The sequence below is a fragment of the Mandrillus leucophaeus genome, unplaced genomic scaffold (assembly GCF_000951045.1).
Source record: "Mandrillus leucophaeus isolate KB7577 unplaced genomic scaffold, Mleu.le_1.0 Scaffold417, whole genome shotgun sequence".
Taxonomy (NCBI): Eukaryota; Metazoa; Chordata; class Mammalia; order Primates; family Cercopithecidae; genus Mandrillus; species Mandrillus leucophaeus.
In genome coordinates, this window is record NW_012104443.1 from 659,605 (window position 1) to 677,925 (window position 18,321).

The following is an 18,321-nucleotide window of genomic DNA, read 5'->3' on the forward strand; positions in this document are numbered from 1 at the left end:
GATCTGCTCCATTTGCTCTGCAATGATAATCTTTTACAAAAGAGGATTTTTATTATTAATTCTTTGCCTTCTGGGGATATTATAATTTTCTAGAATGTAGAACTGCCTTAAGCACAGTAATTTGCTGAGCTAGACTGAATCTCAAAATGTTTCAAATGAGCTGATAAACAACTGCATAATTAGCCATTAGTAGATCAAGTCTGTATGTTACTGATATCCACATGAGCAAACCAATGGATAGGCAAATTGTAGATACAGTTTTAAAACCTAAGAGCCTGTGTTTTATTTTTACATGCTTTGTAACTTGTTCTTTAAAGAATTAAAAACCACATTTCATTTGCCCTTTAAAAAAAGAAATTTAGATTATTCTATCAAATAAATCCTTAGAGACTTAATCATTAAATACATACTGCCATGTATGAATAATGAAGGATTTGTGTGGTGAATGCAACTCATGCTCTAAAAATGACTAGATGGTGGGATTTTTCTTTTCAATTAAAACTTGCCTCAAATCTATTGCTTGCATGGGTAATGCTCTTTCATCCTCCTTCTGAGTTTTGGTTTAAGTCCAAAGTATGAAATACATTTGGCCTTGATTATGAAAATAAAAGGTTTTGCATGTTCAAATAAGAAAAGGAAAATACAGTCAGTTTTTATGCTTAAACGCACATACCTTATTCAAGTGGCTGGCATCCACTCCAAAATGTATCCATGTTACAATTAAACCTCTCTTTCTTCTCATTTTTCAAGAACTTCTCACTGGATCAGAAAACACCTGCGGTGGAATTTGTCATGCAAGTTACAAGCTAGATGTAAGATTTTTGTTTGTTTGTTTTAATATTAAAATCAACTCAGCAGTTTTGAGGACCAAATAAAGAAAAGAGAAAGGTTTAATTTAAACAAGGTTGTACTTTATGCTCTGAACTCGGAGGTCACAAAGCCAGACAGATAAATGTACCAGCAGAAAGAAAAGCAGCAGCAATTTTCCTGAAAATTTATAAATTAGAGAATTCATATTTTATCTTAAATGGCTTAGGTGTTCTCTTGTTTGGGGGGCAGACCAGGTATAATTTCTTGAGATTCTTTGCAGATCAATTATTCTGATTTTTGTCTATTAGTATTTCAGATGTCAGCGCATAGTAAAATGCTAATTTGAAATTGTGCAATGGGCACAAGACGATGTGTGAGCCTAGCTAGAGAATGGATGTGTCACTACATTTAAAAAACTATTTTGACCTTTGACAATTTTAACAGCCTCTAAAATCTGTATACTCTTCTTATGCTCCCCATTATCACTGATCCTCCATTTGATGCCAACTGATAACCTTATGTAAAATTTTGTTGTTGGGCTCAAGTTCTGCCATTATTACAATGATTATTTATCCACAGTCTGATTTCTATTTTAGTCACAGCCTTAATTTATTACAGACCTTGAGTCCCTGTTACTGTTTTTATATTTACATTTATTCAACTAGCCCTTTCATTTTATAAATTGGCATTCATTGTATTTGCATATTTGCATAGTTGCACAAATAGACCATTTATATCCTCTACGTTAGAGGCATAAGGTCATCTAGGTTCTCAATCCAACAAGGAGTGCCAATTTCTTTTTCCAAAAGTGTGCCGGCTGAACTCAGGTCATGATGAAAAAACAAGACCTTTGATTCATAAGGTATCAGCAATAATTGCTTTGGTGTTTTTTGAAGACACTGGAAACGTTTTAAACTATTTTAGAATGTTCTGACTTTGTCAGGAACATTTTGCCTTCATGTATTTGATAGGTAATCTTATCTGTATATTTTGTATCCTTTTGTTCTAAACTCATAAAAATGACACCAGTATTCTACAATGTCCAAGATACCTCATTAGGATTTTATTAATGAGGCTTTTAAAGGCAATCCCTCCCTAAAAGGGAAATTACATTTGGTTCAGAATAAATGAACTTACACAATTAAAGATCTGAGTTGATTTAAGGCTATGCAGCTGAGAAACTTAAGCAGATTTCAAATTTGGAGCAATATACCGTCATGGCCCCAGAATAAGAATATTATTCCGAATTTGATTATACTTTCACAACATGCAATGCTATATTTTCAGAATTAGGTAAATACAGAAATATGGGTCATTACTGGGTTTCAGTTTTATGCATAAATAAAATGTTAGGGAAAAAGTTTCACTGAATTTTATTTTAATCCTTTGTCACCCCATCTGTCTGACATTATTATAAATCCCACTGACATTATTATAAAGCAAACCACAGTTTTGCTATTAATGAGACACACAAAACAGCTTGTCTGGCATTTGATTCCTATAAAAACTTTGAGGTCAAAAGTTGTTTCTCACAAATGCATACCTGTATTGGATACTGAATACTTGGGCTAGGCTTTTGATCTGGAAGGATTTTGAAAAACCTTTATAATGGACAATGTTTGTATTTTTACATTAAAAGACTCATAAAACCAAATGAAAACACAATTGACAGTACTATAATCAAAGAAGGAAAAAAGACCTCCAACCTTTTAAGTAAGTTGTTTCCTTACAAATGTGGATGGAAAAATACTGCAAAACAAACTACCAAAATCAAAAGTTAACAGATTATGATCATAACTGCCATTTATTTCTGACTTGTATGAGGAAATAAGTAAAAAGTGCAGGCAAAGGAAAATGCGAACCTAAATTCTGATGAACAAATTTCACAGTAGATAATTCTTCTGCTTTTGGATTTTTGCCATCAAAATACAGTTAATAATTAAGAATCAGAGGCCATAAATCACCAAGAAAAATCAATGGACGGCTTCCAGAGAGAAGAGCACATATGGCTATAGACATCCTGGACTGGAAACAACGGAACTTGTGCAAGATACTTACTCCAACAAATAAGTTATTTTTAAAATTTATTTATTTATTTATTTATTTATTTATTTATTTATTTATTCATTCATTCATTCTGAGACACAGTCTCTTGCTCTGTCACCCAGGCTGGAGTGCAATGGTGCGATCTCAGCTCACTGCAACCTCCACCTCCCAGGTTCAAGTGATTCTCCTGTCTCAGCCTCCCAAGTAGCTGGTATTGCAGGTGCGAGCTGCCACGCCCATCTAATTTTTTTTTTCTTGTATTTTAGTAGAGACGGGGTTTCACCGTGTTGCCTAGGATGGTCCTGAACTCCTGAGCTCAGGCAATCCACCTGCCTCAGCCTCCCGAAGTGCTAGGATTTTATAGGCGTGAGTCACTGTGCCTGGCCATGAATAAGTTATTAAACAATGTGTGTGAATTTTGTTTTAATTATTTTACTAAAACCAGCAGTGAGGATGATGATTACTTGCATTTAAGCTTTGCTGCATTAATCCTACAAAAATATTCATGTTGAAGTATGGTGGTTCCATAAAAAATTAAACAGAATTATATGATCTAGCAGTCCTACTTCTGAGTATATAAACAAAAATAACTGACAGTAGAGACTTCAACAGATATTTATTTTTTTGAATTCAACAAGTATTTATTGAGTGCCTATTATGTGCTAGATATTGAGACACATCAGAGAACAAAACTAAGAGCCCTGCCCTCCTAGGGCTTACAGTCTAGCACTTACTGCCAGTCCACCTGCAGGCTACCTGGATCCCAGGGCAAGTCACCGCCCCTGTGTGCCTCGGTCCTCAGCTGCCCAATGGGAGAATAAGCAGACCTGGCTCAGACGTGGATCACGTGCCTGGTGTACTGCAGATGTCAAACTGGATTCCCCACAACCCACCACCCAGACAGTAGATAGGGCTGTAAGTTGATTTTTTTTTTTTGAGACGGAGTCTCGCCCTGTCGCCCAGACTGGAGTGCAGTGGTGGGATCTCGGCTCACTGCAAGCTCCGCCTCCCGGGTTCCAGCCATTCTCCTGCCTCAGCCTCCCGAGTGGAGTAGCTGGGACTACAGGAGCCCGCCACCACGCCCTGCTAATTTTTTTTTGTATTTTTAGTAGATTCGGGGTTTCACCGTGTTAGCCAGGATGGTCTCGATCTCCTGACCTCGTGATCCGCCCGCCTCGGTCTCCCAAAGTGCCCGGACTACAGGCTTGAGCCACCGCGCCCGGCCGGAAGTTGATTTTCAATGATAAGGTACAATGGAGGGAGGGCAGAGAACTGTCTGGGGTGCTGTGGTGGTGGTGGGCTGGCTACACAAAGTGATGCTGCTGCTGCTGCCCCTTGGTGGCCGCCTTGCTGGTGAGGTCCTTGGCCTTCTCTGCAGCTGCCAGTGCCGTCTCCTTTGCATTCTCCTTGTCTTCCTTGGCTGTCTCAACAAGTGTTTTGAAAGGGGCCTCGCCTTGCAGCTTCGCCAAGGTATATTCAAAACCCTTCATGGTCTTGGTCACGTTGCTTTTGAACTGGGCAAGACCAAATTCCCGGACAGCTCTGGGCACACCAAATAAGCTAGAGGAGACCCTCGCTTCCCGGCAGATTTCGGTCCAGCCACTGTTGACAGAGTTCACAGTCAACTCACCGTTCCTCCACCACCATCGGCCAGGCGTGGTTGATGTTTCAGGTGACGGTGGTCACGCTCTGATTCTGTGGGTCCACAACAGAGTCCTCCAATATGTATGTCCACCGCGTGAGCAACACTGGCAGGAAACAGCCACTCAGCCCAGCGGGGCATCCTCTCGGTCTCGGTCAGGAGTCTCGGGGACAGCAGTTTCTGGCCAGGGGTCACCTCCCGGTGTACTATGTCTTCCGTCAAGATATGTTTGCCACAGGGATTCGGGTACCGCTGCCCTAAGGCGGCGAACACTTGGTCCCAGGAACTCCGGAGCACGCTCTGGCCCAGGAGATGCTTCACTGTCGTCGCGGCCGGAGCGGGCTCAGCACCCGCTCAGCATCAGGGCTGTGGAGCCTGGGAGGCACGCGGGGGCCGGGCCGGGCCGGGGCTCGGTGCACACCCGCCGCCAGGCGCTTAGCTTAGTCACCACCGCACCGCGCCTGAGCAGCTGCCGCTGCCGCTACCATGAGTTCAGATATTTTATTTTATTTTTCTGGACAGTAGACTGGATTCAAATGAACAGATATTTGTACATCAATAGTAAGATTATTCACAATAGCCAAAAGATAGAAATAACCCAAATTTAATTGGCAGATGAAAGGATAACCAAAATGTGGTATATACACACAATGGAATATCATTCACCCTTAAAAAGGAATAAAATTCTAATTCATGCAATAATAACCTTAAAGACATTATGCTAAATAAAATATACCCCACACAAAATGAGGAATATTGTATGATTCCACTTATATGAGGTATGTAGAGTTGCCAAATTCATAGACAGCCAGTAGAATAGTGGTTATCAGGAGCTGAGGGGAGGGGAGGACTTGGAGTTACTGTTTAGTGGGTACAGAGTTTCAGTTTGGGATGATGAAAAACTTCTAGAGACGGATAGCAGTGATGGCTGCACAACAACATGAGTGCACTTAATGCCAGTAAATTATACACTTAAAAATGACTAAAGTTGGCCGGTGCAGCGGCTCACGCCTGTAATCCCAGCACTTTTGGAGGCCGAGGTGGGCGGATCACGAGGTCAGGAGTTCGAGACCAGCCTGGCCAACAAGGTGAAACCCCGTCTCTACTAAAAATACAAAAAAATTTAGCCAGGCATGGTGGCGGGCGCCTGTAATTCCAGCTACTCAGGAGGCTGAGGCAGGAGACTCGCTTGAAACTGGAAGGCGGAGGTTGCAGTGAGCTGAGATGGCGCCACTGCACTCCAGCCTGGGCAACAAGAGCGAAACTCCGTCTCAAAAGGAAAAAAAAAAAAAAGACTAAAGTTGGCCGGGCGCGGTGGCTCACGCTTGTAATCCCAGCACTTTGGGAGGCTGAGGCGGGCAGATCACGAGGTCAGGAGATCGAGACCATCCTGGCTAACACAGTGAAACTCCGTCTCTACTAAAAATACAAAAAATTAGCCGGGAGTGGTGGCAGGCACCTGTAATCCCAGCTACTCCGGAGGCTGAGGCAGGAGAATCGTTTGAACCTGGGAGGCAGAGGTTCCAGTGAACTGAGATCCCGCCACTGCACTCCAGCCTGGGTGACAGGTAAGACTCCATCTGAACCAAAAAAAAAAAAAAAAAAAGACTAAAGTTATACATTTTATTATATTTTACCACAGTGAAAAATCACAAAAAAATTCACATTGGGTAACAAAAATTATTTAATATTCAAGCTTTTTAAACAGTGTGGTAGAACGCTGACATTTACAAAGCTTTGGAGATCTTTGTGAATCCCCAATTTTATAGGTATGAAAGTGTTCTGACTTTATTCTAACTTCCAGCTTTCTCTCCCTTAATAGTTCTTTCTCATACATATCCTCCCAACACAAAAAACAAATTCAGTGTCCACTGACTTTTCTTTTCCACAGTATGCATCTATTGCATTGTTAGGGACACGAGAATTTTCCCCCTGAAATGGTTTTCTTTTGCTTTGCCTAGAAAGTTCTGTGAATTCTTTCATGTTACACATCTGATCTGCCATCAAATTCAACATGCCACTATTTAATATACTGAAAATTTCTATTTTCAGGCTAAAACAGATAATTTCTCCGAATTATTTTCCTTCCTCTTTATTTCTATCAAGAGCTCTAGCAGTTGGCTTTCTTCTTTGAGCCAATTTTTGCCCATAAACCATCATGACAGTTACTATGAGAAACAAGTAAAAAACAAAGACGAATAGTAATGAAAGTGCTAGATGATAAGATATGAATACTGGACAGTCAGTTAAGTTCATTGGCTGGTTAAATGCTTCTTGAAAGTATCTGTGATTCTAACTCTTGCTTCAGGAAAATTACAAATCGGCACCAATATAGGTTCATATTTGCAAAGCTCTAAGAACAGTATCTGACACATAGTAAATACACAATTTTAAATACAAAATACATGTTAGGGGTCTTTAGCAAATCAGAATCAATATACAAAGATCATCAGACCTAAAAAATACCAAAGCTGAGTTTATTGCTGGACAGACATGGAGGAGCTACATCACTAAGATGCAAGTTAGGGGGTCTTCCCAACCAGGAATTGAAAGGCTAGATGTAGAGCAAAAAGAGAGAGTATAGCAAACAGGGAAAGATTTTGAGTTCACGTTTCTGATTGACCCATGAGGTGGATTGTTAACTCTTCTTATGATTGATATATTCAGGTTCCATGGCACCCATACTGAGAAAACCGGTTTCAAGTAAGTCTGGGTGAGCTGCGTAAGATTCAGTGGACCTAGGTTCATTCAATGGACGTCTTAAGCATATGAACATGCTTGAAATTTAGTGTGTGTTTTATAACCCAAGTGTCCCGAAAAATGTAAAAATCATTAACATTTATGATTGCTGAGAATCTATGCATCTTTCCAATAAAAATACTGATAGGGTAACAGTGAGAAAGTGGCTAGGGATTTACACATGCTCTAAAAAATGATATGAGGAGTTTTGAAAAGTTTTCTACAGGAGTTTCTGAAGTCAGCTCTATCTTTTGATGAACCCACATAGTTAAGGAGTTCCCTGGTAAGAGAAGCCATGAGCACTTAGGAAGAGTAGAATTTACTCAGTGGGCTAACCCTATTTAATTGAAATTGCAACAATGTTATGAGGATTTAGTAATATTTCTCTATCGTCCTAGAACACCAGATAGAAAGTTTCAGTGTTTCATTCTGCAATGTACAGGAATTTTTGTGTGTGTGTCAACATTCCCCAGCTTTACTTCAGGTCCCTGAGCTGGTACCTGTCTAGAATACATGCTCAGTAAATACTAGTTGAATGAATACATCAATATATGAGCAAACTGACATTTCTCTTTCCTTTAGTCACCTACAAATAGTAAGGAGGAGCTGACCTACTTGTTCCTTTGGGAATGGCACCAAAAATCTAGTTTTCTTCTGAGTGGAATGACCAGTTTCCTAGAGGAAAGCTCCATAATCAGACAAGCCACAAAATAGAAACTGATTTAAACTGGAGATTTAGGGGGAGAAAACACCAAAAGTTGAAATGATGGCATTAAAAAAATAACTTTATTAGAAAGGTAAGACATGTCTTCCAGAAGGAAGGCTTCCATGGAAACAAAAAATGAATCTACTGTTTTACCAGTAGATTCTCATAAAAGATAGATTTAAAAATTATGCTTAGAAAAATAATGAGTAAGACTATAGAGATGAAAACATTGCGTTTTATATATTTAATTTAAAGATTTTAAAAGAGTGAATTAAGGCATTATTTTCCCATTAAAGAATGTTTCCATTTTCAGTTTGGGGGAATAGCAGGTTTTTCTTGTCACATGGTAAGTGATTCTTATGCTATAGCCATTAGAGATTCCCCCATCATCCCTGAGTGGGTAATTACTACTTGAAATAGCTCTTTCAGAGTGATTATTATAAAATATACCTGTCTTCTGTTGATCTACTGCTTTATTTATCCCATGTTAAAAGATCTTTAGAAACCTTTCTATTATTAATGGACAAATTCCATTTTACAGATACATCCATTAGTTGCTAGGAATAATTGTGATCCGATTAAAGTATAACCATTTAAGACAAATTCACACATTAAATGCTCAGTACTGTACATTGTTAAAGACTTAAATCTCCAGACCCAGTTTTTTTTTTTTTCTTGATAGAGGACGATAAATGAGACCTCAAATAGTGGATGGATCTTCTCCTGTCTAGACTGGAGGAAAAAAGATCTGAAAAATAAGCATATTGCTTGAAAAATCCTTCCAGAAGGGTGTTCAAGGATCACTGTAGATGTTATGAAATAACAAAGTATTACAGATCTCTTCGAGATGGAGGGAAACTCATTAAAAAGAAAAACAGAAAGAATAGATCTCAAATGGGTATTTAAGGAAATAAACACGACAAACTATTTCTTATATCTATGAGGTGATTCTCAGAAAGATTTAAAGCTAATTTGTTATTGTCATCATAACTATTTCCATGCAATTAAGATCATAAATAGAATTTGTTTTCACAAGGGGCAGTATTGGAGAGGCAGAAAGAGAAACATGCCAATATTTAGCAAAATTTATGCATTAGATTGTAAGCACCTTGAAGGTAGGGGCCTAATTAATTCCACTTCTCATCCTCAGAGCCTAAAGTTGATTCTGACAAATGTTATTACTCAATAAATGCTTGCTGAGTGAATAATTTAAATTAGCACATGACAGTTTTCCTAATCTCAGTGGAGAATCCACAACCTACAAATGTGCTAAATTACAAATGTGCTTAAAATACATGTCTCCACAGAAAACGATATCATGGATGGTGCTGGGGTTGGAAAATCAGCACGTGAAAGTCATTTAATCCACAATGTAGCAGAAACATTACATATTTGAAATGAACAAGTAGCAGGAAAATAATACTGCAGCAATAAAACCAAAGAGAGAAATCATAAAATTAAATAAAAAGTTAAATTTTTCTTGTCTCTCTGTGCTTGAAGAGAAGTAGATTTAAGTATAAGAAGATGAAGAGATGTATAGAAATTGTCATGGAGAGGCTTATATTCTCAAGGAATTTTAGAAGCTGATGGCTCTTAAAAATTATGTAGAATTTCCCTTCAAAACATAACCCTACTTATTCATGATAAAAGTCTTTGATAATACTATTTTAATGCTTATCAGTCAAGATTAAAATGATTTTTTAAACCTCAAAAGTGGAATGGTGAGAAGGGAAAAGAAACAAGTGAAGAAAAGTAACCCAACAACAAAGATGAAAATATTATAAAAAGTATTAATCTAGTACTCCCTGGGCTCCAGACACTGAGGATAGATACAAAAGTGGATAAAAACAGTCGCTGCCCTCAGTAAGGGAAGTCAAACTCATAAGAAACTAAGTGTAACCGTCATTATAAAAACTACAAAAGAGGTAACTGGGGTACAATAGGGCCAACAAGGTGGCCAGAGCCTCCTGAGACCATTGGTGAACCAGGCTTGTGGTGAATCTTAACAGAGGAGGAGTTTCTTTGCCGGCAGATAGTGTAAGAGCAATTCAGGCTCAGGGAATAGAGTGAGCCGAGGAAAGTGTGTGAAGTGCAGAGGCCGAGTGGAAGGGAAGTGATGCACTGGGACATGGGAATGGAGGGGCAGGCCAGGGCTGGAGCAAGAAAGGGTTCTGTGGTCCCCATGGGAAGCAGCCTGTCTTAAGTCTACAGACCCCTGGAAACTTAGGGGGTTTTAAGCATGGAAATGACATGACCAAGTGGACATTTTAGAAAGGTCACTCTGATGGCATTATGGAGGATAAATGGTAGGTGGGAAATACTGGTAGCAGAGAAACCTGTTGAAAAACTTCAAGGGAATGAAAACTGGGAGTGAATAGCAGAGCTAATTATAGAGAGAACCAGGAAAGCCATTTGGTCTGTATTCATTTTCATAAAGAGCCTCAAATTTAGATTCTTGACGTTATCTTCTACTGAGGTTATCTACACTGTCATTGGAATTCATTGTTAGGATGGAACATTTAAAATATGCTAAAAATGTTGTAACCTTGCTTTTATATTTCTTTAATTTTTAACACACTGAGAGCCTTGATAATAAAAAGGATCCAACAATGGGGAGGAAATCTCCATCTGAGAAAACTGTTATCTTGCTGTGCCCGGTTTGTGCTTAGCCTTCTTCTCAAGATAGAGAATGGCAGGACTAGAGATGACAGCTAGAAAGTTTCCATAACTGGAACCAGTTTAGGTTTTTGCAGTTGAGTGAAGAGAGTGTGCATCTCTTTACTTACAAGTTTTTGATGTTTGTAAGATGGGTGTTCATAGCTTTGGAGTGCCTGAACTGTTATTAAATAATTCTCTCTTTACCTACTTACAATATAGAGGAAGGTGCAGAATTTGAAATATTTAGTAAAAGTATTATGCTTCTCTAAATTACTCTCAATTTTCCCGACATAGAAGATTAACTTTGGGAAATGACCCAGGGTTAATTGTTTTTAAACTAAATTATTGAAAGTGGCTCTTTTCTCTCATATTTATGTCTCTGGTACTCTACTTTTTAAAACCTTATGAAAAGCATTATAATCATCTGCAAAAAAATCATCATTTTGTGGTTGTTGATTACAAAACATGAAACTTAATTTTTGCTTTTTAAACATATTGGATAGCTATTATTGAAAGGAAGACTAGCTATGCAGCCAAGTTAGTTAGGGGCTATTTATTTCCAGGTAATCACAGCACAATCACCCTGATGAATAAAGTAAATAATAATATAGCAGATTTAAAGAGAGTTGAATTTTGAAGTTTTTAAAAAAGCATTCATTCATTAAATGCAATTGGTTATTCGCCCTTTGCTAAACGATTAACATATGTCTAAACTTAATAACTATCTATCACTCACGAAGGGTCTGTACATCATATACTTACAAAAATAAACACACACCTTCAGGACAAAGTGGCATAATTGTAAGGCCAAACTTGATTGAAACAAAATCTGTATGAATTCAGACTGTAAATAAATCTAAATTATTCCTTCTGAGTTCAGTTGTCCTTGACATGTAGAAAAACCAGGAAAAATATATCTCTTTTCAGAAAGAAAACAATTTTTTTCTTTTAGTGGATGACTAGATCTTTATCCATGTAGGAGAAAGCAATAAAAATGATAGAAGTATTACACTATTAAGATGAACAGAGAGGGTCTTCATATTTCTAAAGTTAGCCATCTCGTACAAGCCAAGGACACAGAAAAGCTTTCTCTTTTGGAGTATTTGAGTCAATGTTTATATCCAATGCTCTGATCCTCCTGCTAGGGATGTCTTCTTTCCTCTTCCTCTGCACTGGACAGTGCCTAAACAGCTTGGGCACTGAGGGGACCACGCAAAAGAAGGCACTGGTAGTATGCTAATTAATGCTCTGAGACCTGAGAGAATCTAAGCGTCTTTGAGAGAAGTCAGTTTACGGGGTCAAGCTTATCATAGTTCTGGTAGTTGGCACTGAAACGTGATCATCTTATGTAGATACAAAGTTGTACACAACTACTTTTTGACTGAAAAGGTAAGGAACTTTCAAGATCCTTAATATTTGAATTGGGATTTGTTCAATACTGATTATTAGCATGCTTTAGAAAGTTCAAACTGTTTCCCTCATCAGGTATCAGTTTCCTGACCTAGAATTCCTATAAGGAAGATGGCCTAGAACAGTCATCTGTGAGGCAAATTCTGGTCCTCTTTTATGTTTAAATATGTTCTCTTCCTTACTGTTTTGATCTCATCAGACATTTTCTTTGCGGGGGCGAGGGTAATGGTGAGGGAATGGTTCCTGTCAAGTATGCTGCCTTACTTCGCTTTTTTTTTTTTTTTTTTTTTTTTGCAAGATAGACTCATAGCTTCCTTGACAGGAACAATGAAGTAATTAGTATTGTACCTCCCACTTAATTAATGTGTGACCCAAATTTTGTGGCATAAGTTTTCAATGCGTAGTTTCATTTTTTTTCTGCTCTTTTAAAAAATTGGAGTCAACATGACTTCTTGTTCAAGTAGGGAGAAAACAGAAAGGCCCAGTCTGCAGAACTCTTCACACAGAATCTTCTCATACAGTCCCTTTAACTTTGCACTACACTCAAATAAAAAATCAGGGCTTCCAAAATGGTTGCTGTGAAGCAGGCAGTCTCCCAAGTGTAGTTGTAGGCATGTTCTAATGCTCACTTCTACCCGCGGGCCTCTCTTCTCTGACTTCTTTTCTCATATGACAGTGGTTAACGGAAAACTGACAAGAAGAATTTGGGGTTTATGATGAAAATTCTGTAAGAATTCATGGCGGGAAGGGATAGTTTACTTTTGGGTATTCAACTCCCTAGGTATTCTAAATGTTAGGTTTCCCATAACACAAAGGCACAGAGGCTCACATGTGCCCAAAGTAGTGCCATGTTTAAAGATTTCTTCTCATGAGTAGCATTTACTGGCCTCAGCCCATCTTTACATTAAAAAAAAATCTGCTAAGTATGGATTCTATATTCTAAAGCCTAAGAATTATAAATAAAATCTGAACCATGGAAAACTGAACAACTTTCTAAGATGTTTACCAGAGACATGTGCATTCAGATCTTTCCTCAAATTAGATCTCTGGCATTCCTTTCTTGCTTTCTAGCATTGCTCCAATGCCATATCTGTTTCATGGCTGGGAGGAAGCCAATTTCAAGGATCTATTGCACAAAGAACTATTTACTGAGACATATGGAATGCGTTCACTACAAAATAAACAGGAGTAACATGCCTTTAATATAGATTTTGACAATAAGAAATGAGACTAATTTGTCTTTGCACCCTCATGCTCTAGAATACAGTGGCAATATCTTTGCTATTTATTATGGTGCAGCACCGTCCATGGTTTTGGAGGCACATAATTTTCTTAGCTTAGTCTCACTCTTCACCTTTACATAGCCTTCGCATTGTCTTCCAAAAGGTGAAAATCTATTACCTTATAAGTTTTTACAATGAGAAGACCTTTTCATACTAATGCACAAATTTCCTGTGCTCTACCAATGGTGGCATTATTTTCTCTGCCTGACAGATTGAAAACTTAGTCATTTTGACTCTTTTCTGTACATCATAAAATTCTGGCAAGTTCTCGAGTCTCTCAAATATAGATCCCACTTTAGTACTTCCATCATTTTTCCTCCTGTAGGACAGTCATTCTCAAACTTTAGTTTGCAGATAAGGACCTGGGAAACTCATGACATACAGATTCTTGGCCCCAGTCTTAGATTATTTAGTAGGTCTTAGGAAAGGCACAGGAAACTGAATTTTAATAAGTCACTTAAATACAATTCTAGATTCTAGGTTTTCTTAAATTCTAGATTTTGAAAAGTCTATTCTACAGTCTTCTTATCTCTGTTGTATCTTTCAAATGGTTTTCCAAAAAAAGCATCCTACAGATTATATCATGCTTATTCACTCATTTATGCCTTCAACTATTTGTTGAACACCTTCTGTGTTTCAGTACTTTCCTAGGTATCGCATTCATAACAGTGACCAAAACAAACATCCCTGACCTGCTAGAGTTCATAGTCTGTGTTTCCCCAGGTTTAGGAAGAGGCTTCTATAACTTATCAGATGAGATCCACGTTCTCAGTCTGATGTTGAAGATCTTACTAACTTGTTTCTTACTACCTTTCAACAAGGATGTTCCTCTCTAGTCAGGTCATTTTCTCTTACTGTTTTGTAGCCTTTCTGTCCCCATACACAGTCAGTCTACCTCTGGTCTTTGGTCTTATTATTCTCCATCAGAAATATTGTCCAGTATTGTGGACAGGGAATAAAGTTGAGAAAGCAAGATTCATTTATTCAATTAAACACATATTTATTGAGAGCCAAACACTATTCTAGATATAAGGAAATTCAGCACCAAACAAGACAGAAAACAACCATACAACAAAAAGCTCCCGGAAATATCAGATAAATGCAATATGGGGTGTGACAGTGATAGTGACCCAGAAGCTACTTCATATAGGGTAGTTAGGTATCCTTGAATGACAAAGATAGTGGCTATGCCAAGAATGGATGCTGGTGAGAATGTCAAGGAAGGGCAACCCTTGTATGTTGTTGGTGAGAATATAATTTAGCACAGTCATTAGGGAGAGCAGTAGGAAGCTAAAAATAGAACTATCATATGATCCAGCAACCCCATCTGTTGAGTATATATCCAAAAGAAAGAAAATCACCATATCGAAGAGATATCTGCACTCTCATTTTTATTACAGCACTATTCACAATAGCCAAGGTGGAATCAATCTCAGTGTCCATCAATGGATGAACAGACAAAGAAAATGTGATATGGATATACAATGGAATATTATTCAGCCATGAAAGATAATGGAATTCTGTCATTTACAACAACATGATTGCAACTAGAGGCCATTACGTTAAGTGAAATAAGCCAGGCACAGAAAAACAAATATTCCATGTTCTCACTCATGTGTGGGAGCTAAAAAAAAAGTTGAACTAATGGAGTTAGAGAATAGAATGGTGGTTACCAGAGGCTAAGAGAGTAGTAGGGACAGGGAGATAGAAAGGGGATCGCTAATGGGTACAAAAATATAGTGAGATACAAGGATGTAATGTTTGGTACCACAATAAGGCAACTACAATTAACAATAATTTATTGTATCTTTCAAAATAACTAGAAGAGTGGAATTGGAATGTTCCTAACACACACACAGACACACACACGCACACACAGAGACAAATAAATGCTTGAGGTGATGGCTATCCCAATTACTCTGATTTGATTATTACACATTGTATGATTGTATCAAAATATCACATGTATCTCATAAATATGTACAACTAATATGGATCCGTAATAATAATAAAAGATACAAAAGTAATGTAAATGTAAATAAATGTCAAAAAAGAATTTGCATGTTTTCAATCTTTTCTTCCAAAATATTTTAAATTATTTATTAAAATTACAGGGCAAAATACAAAATACATTTTAAAAACACAGTGGCCATGCAAACTTCAGGGGAAGAGCATTATAGGCAGAAGGAATAGCTAGTGCTAAGACTTTCAGATGAAAATGTTTGTAAGAGGAATATGAAGAAAGCCAGTGTGGCTGGTGCACAGCGAGAGATGATAAGGCAGTAAAGGCTAGGATCAAAGAACTCCACATAGGCCAGATGACACAGGGGCAAGAGTATGGATTTTATTCTAAGTGGAATAAAATGCCATGGGAGGCTTTTAAGCAGGGGAGCGATGTGATCTGATTTATGTTTTAGCAAAGCTCTCTTTGGCTTCTGTGTGGAAACTATAGACAAGCAAGAAGAAACCAAACAGGGATTTCTGTGGCAGCCCAGCTGAATGATAATGCTGGTGTGGGTAGGCAGTGGTATGAATGGGCTGAAATGGATAGACTAGGCAGATGTTATGGAAGCAGTGTCAAGGGGCTTGGTGATGGATGGGATGTACTGGGTCAAAGAGAGGACCCAAAGGTAATTCTGAAATTTTTCACTTGAGTAATTGACTGGGTGGTCACATCCTTCACTGATCTAGGGAATACTGGAGAAGGTGCAGATTGGGGTGAGAGGGTGAGATCAAAAGTCTAAATGGTGGGTGATGTGGCTGAATATATAGCTGCTGGAGTCAGACTGCCAAAGGCCAGAAGAAGAAAACAGTGGCAGCCCCTATTATTATTAAGATTATCTAACAGGATATCTGATAAAAATTACATATTGTGGCATTTTCAGAGCTTGAAATACTGGTTCATAAAAATGGGGACATTTTACTCAGTTGCAAGTTCTATTGCCAATGGGCAGTATCTCAGAAACAGGATGTCTGTAAAGAGGATCTTTGTTGTGACAAGGAAGAAAAACTGTTGCTCTTTGTGAGAAAATGTTTCCAGTTTACAATTAATTTTATTTTTCTGACTGAATTTCTTTTCCAATTCCACAAGCCTGGTTAATAAGAACCCTCCATGTATAATTTAGGAAATCTAGACAGGGAAAATCATCAAAGAGAATGCAAGTGATGAAGAAAATCAATGTGCTTACCTACCCTGTGTGTTCACTTATCCTTCATTTTCCACTTCTTTCGTCTTCATAAAAACTTGGCCACTGAAACCAAGTGAACCATTGAAATGTATATTTTTTTCCTAAGAAGCAAATTTTGGCTCACGTGTGTCAATTTCAAAAGTAGCTGCTTCTTTCCTAGATGAGTCATTTTCTAAATAAATGATTTTGGTTTTTTGTTTGGCAAGTTGAGTAATTTTGGCTTTGTCAATAGTTGGTATTATCATCAAGTAGGAGGCAAATTATTCACTGTGAATGATTATCTCGAAGAACCACAGTTATTTATGCCCCGAGTGATAAGCTTGGGAACTGTTAATCAGCGCACTGACAGAATTTGTCAATGAGATCAATGCATCGCTGTTGGGGATCGTCCACGAATGATAGAGGACAGGAAATTACCAGAAGATTAGATTCATTCATTTGCTTGCTCCTTCTTTCTTTCTTCTGTTTCTTCCCTTGCTCTTTCTCTTCCTTCCTTAACATATATTCATGATCTCTTCTGTCCTAAGTGTCAGGGATAACCTTAAGGAGACCATATACTGCAACGTTAACAATCTAGCGGGGAAAATAAACGCATGAAGACATCGGACATCAATAGAGCACAGTGTACTAAGTACAATAATAACGGTCTATACAATGTTTTAAAGTGCAGATAAGACTCTAACTTGCCCTGTGGGGATTAGGAAGGGCCTCACTGACAAAAGGAAATACAAATTAGGTAAGTGGAGAAGGCGGTATTTTAGGCTGAAGAAAATGTATGTGCAAAGCCAGGCTCTTGTGAAAAAATATCACCACTACCACAGCAACCGCAATATCATGTGCTTACTTTACATCAGGCACCATGTTAGGTGCTTTTCATAAATGAATGCATTTAATCATTACAACCACTCTATAAGGTAGGTATTATTCCCAGTTTTTGGATGAGAAACTAAGTCCCCAAATGGTTAAGAAACTTGTCCCAAAGAAAAACTTTAGGGGGTTGCTTAGGGAGTTGTGAGCACTTTGGTAGACTGGTATGTGAAGGGTGTGGTGGAAAATGTCTCGAGATGAGACTGGAAAGACCACCACAAGTTTAAGAAACACTAAAGTACATTACTGGGTAGGGTTTAGGCTTACTCTTAAACAGGACACATTTTTCTATCTCTGTCTCCATCCACTCATTTTTTGAATATCTGTTACATAAAGGACTTTAAGGAAGACACAAAAATCATACACAAAATGAATAAAAATGAGGGTGAAAGAAGAGAAAAGACGGGAAAATGGAATGGAGTTAGGAATAAGGCCAGCTGAGTAGACACAGCGAATCTCGGCAGACACTGATGCTGTTTTATATCTTTCTGTGGAAGTTGAACCAAACAAGGAGAGAAGGCCAACCTACCCACTGAGTGAGCTGAAACTGCACCCACTGGAAAGGCCAGGATTTTCTGAAACAATGATTTCTGAAGTCATTTAATCAGATGAATAGTGAATAGATGCAAAATAGAAGTCCTGACGTCTTATTTCTTATAGCACATTTGATATGATTTTAGCTTGGAAAAAATTATAAAGGCCAGGCCACTAGGCCAGGCACGGGGGCTCATGCCTGTGATCCCAGCACTTTGGGAGACCAAGGCGGGTGGATCACTTAAGCCCACGAGTTCGAGACCAGCCCGGCCAACATGCTGAAACCACGTCTCTACTAAAATACAAAATTAGCTGGATATGGTGGTCCATGCCTGTAATCCCAGCTACTCAGGAGGCTGAGGTGGAGGTTGCAGTGAGCTGAGATTGCACCACTGCACTCCAGCCTGGGTGACAGAATGAGACTCTGTCTCAAAAAAA

The 18,321-nt window shown here is 38.4% G+C and overlaps 1 pseudogene; it reads right to left on the reverse strand.

Moving 5' to 3' along the window:
• Positions 1–4,160: 4,160 nt before the first annotated feature.
• The window catches only part of LOC105548619, a 155,913-nt pseudogene continuing 141,752 nt past the window's right edge, over positions 4,161–18,321 (reverse strand).